This window comes from Rattus norvegicus, chromosome 6 (assembly GCF_021556685.1).
Source record: "Rattus norvegicus strain SHRSP/BbbUtx chromosome 6, alternate assembly SHRSP_T2T, whole genome shotgun sequence".
Taxonomy (NCBI): domain Eukaryota; kingdom Metazoa; phylum Chordata; class Mammalia; order Rodentia; family Muridae; genus Rattus; species Rattus norvegicus.
This window is the reverse complement of record NC_141539.1, coordinates 83696788-83700957: the sequence shown is the minus strand read 5'-3', so window position 1 is coordinate 83700957 and position 4170 is coordinate 83696788. Positions and strand designations below refer to the sequence as shown.

At 40.3% G+C, this 4170-nt stretch overlaps 1 pseudogene; it reads right to left on the bottom strand.

The window, feature by feature from the left end:
• Positions 1 to 530: 530 nt before the first annotated feature.
• LOC148005263 (small nucleolar RNA U3) lies at positions 531 to 627 on the bottom strand (annotated as a pseudogene).
• Between the last annotated feature and the right edge of the window lie 3543 nt (positions 628 to 4170).

The window sequence follows — 4170 nt, the reverse complement described above, 5'->3', positions numbered from 1 at the left end:
TCTGCCACATATGCAGCTGGAGCCCTGGGTCAGTCCATGTATAGTCTTTGGGTAGTGGTTTAGTCCCTGGGAGCTCTGGTTGCTTGGCATTGTTGTTCTTATGGGGTTGCAAACCCCTTCTAAGACATGATGAATATGTTCTATATAGACTACACTTAGCCTCAATTTGCAATAAGCATATCCAGTATTATACCCAGGTAAATATAAGTGAGATAATAATAACAGTGCCACCAAACATCTAGGAAAAGCTGCTACGAGCTTTTCAGTTAAGCAGCTTAGATAGAGCCCAGACAGGTTCCTTCACACTGCGTGAGAGCAGATCATTAGAGGTCTGAGCATGGAGTGTACTCAGTACAACCACGTGCAAACAACACGACCATAAAACACAATGGCCCAGCACTGAGACTCTCTGAAGAATCACATTTTACAATGAAATCTCCTCTGTTGAGGAGGAATGAACTTCAGTATGAAGTTGATGTGCTCTAGAGTATATGAAAAATAATCTTCTATACTAAAATAAAAAATAATGAATTACTAAGATTGCCACATAACGTAATTCCCATATTTTTGCATAGAAGTAGCCTATTACTAACGAACTATAGAAATGATCCCTGAAAGTATAGTCTTCTATTACTTAGCTAATAAATACCTATTGGAATTATTCTGTGCAGACTCAGACAGGCAATGCTTATAGGACACACAAAGCATAGAAAAGTCATGGTGTAGAAAAATGTAATAGAGTTCAAGAGAACTAAGGACTAAAATCACTAATAGTAGGGATAAAAGGAAATGAAAGCATCAAAGAAAAGAAGTAAAAGGAAAATGGAATGAAGAACATAAATAATTTGTATAAGAAAAGCTGCAGAAGTCTTAAGACACAGAACTGAATCACTAGGGCTCTACAATGACAAGCAGAGAGAGACAAGTGGCGGGGGGCAATCTTTGTAGTTGCTGCTCAATTCCTACTCTCACATCTGTTAACTTTCTACAGAAAACCTGGGCAAATATAATCCACATTTCCTTTAGATGAAAAATATGATTTCTAGCAGTCTAGTCAAACACAATAAAAACACCTAGGAGGAAAAAGCATCAGTTTGTTATAAAGAGATTTTACTTTTCCTACAAAGCTTCACAGCAAAATGAATTCAGGACAAACACTTGGCCAACAAGAGAATATAATCTACTTAAGCCTAAATGTAAAAATTGTAAATGTTTATTCCAATTTCTTAAACAGCTTTTCTGTTTATTTATAGCAGCAAAGTGCATTTTATAAAGTTCACTATATGTTTAGTAAGCAAGCAGACTCATTCAAGTCTAACAAAGCACAAGGAAACTGAATACTGACTGCTACACATAGCCTCATAAAGGATTTAATTCAAAGTGCCCATTTTCAACATCTTATATCTGTGTGTGTGTGTGTGTGTGTGTGTGTGTGTGTGTGTGTGTGTTCTTTGTACACAGGCATGTAAATATAAGAGTAGAGACTTGAAAAACACCTCAAGTATTCTCCTCCATCTTTTGCTACCCTATTCCATTGAGACAGAGTCTCCCACTCTACCTGAAGCTTCCCATGTGAACAAGGATGGCAGGCCAGTAAATTCCAAGATTCCCCCACACATGCCCTAATATTGGGCTACAGGCACATAGAGTCATACATGCCCAACCTTTCACACAGGTGCTGGGAATTTGATTCAGGTCTTCATGCTTCCACAGGAAGTTGTCCTACCCATTAAGCCTTCTCACTAAACCCTCAACATCACTGTAACTAGAAGTCATTCTATCTAACACAAAACTATAGCCTTTCTGGCACAGAATAACCAACAAATCAAGCTTAGTAACTGAACCATTTCTTTATATCACACATACTGTCACAGAAATTTTACCGAGATCTTCTATTTTAATTCTCTGAATTGTGCTGTATATCTTTATAGGCTTCTAAAGCCACTTGAAAGCTTCTCAATGGTCAATGCTGATTTAAGGTAACATTGAAATGGCTGTGACTATGTAGTTCATCATCTTCACTTCTAGCTATGAGGCATTGCCACAGTCAGATAGAGTGCGGTAGTTTGAATCAGAGTAGTTTAAACCCTCACAGGTTCAGATGTTTAAACACTTGGTCCCCACTTCATGGCACAGTTTGGGTAGGTTGATCAAGTGGGGAGAAAGTATGTCACTAGAGGAAATCTTTGAGGTTTCAAAAGACTCTAGCTATTCCCGGTGCTTCTCTGCTCCCTGCTTGCAGCTTTAAGATATGAGCTCTCAGCTTGCTGCTCCAGTAGCTGCTCCAGTCTGCCTGCTATCATGCTTCCCTGCTGTGAGATTGATAGACTCTTATCCTTCTGGAACCAGAAGCCCAAATAAACCCTTTCTTCTATAAGTTGCTTTTGGTCATGGTGTTTTATTATATCAACAAAAAAGTAACTAATACATGGAGTTAGGCTATGCATTACAGTAGCAAAGGAAGATCAACTAGTATGTTTACAGGCCCTGAAATGAAATTTAGTCTACTGGGCATTTCCTTAAAATTCACCAAATTCAAATGCTATTTGGAACTGTAGGCATGTCTCTTTCCAACAGAGTACATCAGCCAATGAGTAGAAAGCACATCTGTGAAAAGCTATACTACATATAATCTTTAAATCTCCAACCAGTCCCTAGTAGACATGCTCCCAGCTGAGGCGGTCCAATCGGTGCCATCCCTTTGCTGAGTTCTGAGCACATTTAAAATTAAGACAACTGTGTGACCTACATTGTCCTTGTGAAAGATAAAAGCGGAGCTGAAAGATACAGCTTCATATGAGAGTCAAGAAGGCTTGGAAACCCCTGCTCCTCCACTCAGACCTCCAGAGACACAACCCCTGGAAAGTTTGAATGCACAGAGAACACCATTTATTCTTTTCAATCTCCTCTGGTTCAGAGTGAAAAGAAGAACTCTTTCCAAACACCTTTTCATGTAGGACTACCTATAGGCTACTCAGCTTTTAACAACTGAAAGTACTCATTAGTGCCGTTACCTGCTAGACAGTTAGCTCAGCAAACTTTGAGATGTGGGCCAGAAAAATAAACATGCTTGAGGGCGGAGGCGGGGGATGGATTTCCCATCAGAGAAATGAGAAGAGTGAAGAAGAACTTCATATAAAATGGATATAAGCACAGTGGAATCATCCTTCAAAGGCAGATCCCAGAGGCCTTAGCACCATGTTGGCATTAGTGGGCACATTTGCAAATAAAGATCAGAAAAGAAGTCTCTTGTAGGCTGACAGATTTGGTGTTGAAGGTTTTGTGGATGGGTTGTTGCCCCCCTCCCTCCACTGGGAGTCCCACCTGGCTACAGGAAGTGGTCACTTTAGTTTCCATGTCTCTTGCTGATAGGAATCTCATCTAGGATCACCTTCATAGGCTCCCCAGAGACTAGTCCTTCCCAGGTCTCCACTAGTCCCAGAGGTGTCCCCCACCAATTTCAATTCTCACTCCCACCCTCTCCTGCTTTTTCATCTCTCCCCACATCTGATCATCATGCCTACTCCTCTCTTTACTTCCTCTCTAGTCCAGTTCTCTCTCTCTCTCTCTCTCTCTCTCTCTCTCTCTCTCTCTCTCTCTCCCACCCACTTCTCATGACTATTTTGTTTCCTCTTTCTACATGAGAATCACGCATCCTCCCATGAACCCTTCTTATTACCCAGTTTCCTTGGGTCTATGGATTGTAGCATAGATATCCTTCACCTTATAGCTAATACCTACTTATAAGTGAGTACATACCATGCATGTCCTTTTGGGTCAGGGTTACCACACTCAGGATGATACTTTCTAGTTCCATCCATTTGCCTGCAAATTTTATAATATCTTTGTTTGTAATAGCTGCTGCATAGTATTTTGCTATGTAGATGAACCACATTTTCTTTATCCATTCTTCAGTTGAGTGACATCTAGATTGTTGCCAGTTTCTGACTATTACAAATAAAGCTGCCATGAACATAGTTAAATAAGTATCCCTGTGATATAGCGGGCAGCTTTTATGTATATGGCCAGAAATGGCACAACTGAGTCCTGAGGTAGAACTATTCCCAATTTTCTGAGATAGGCATAAAGATAGAACAGAGACTCAGGGAATAGCCAAACAATGACTGACCCGACTTGAGACCCATCTCATGTGAGACAGCAACCCCATAT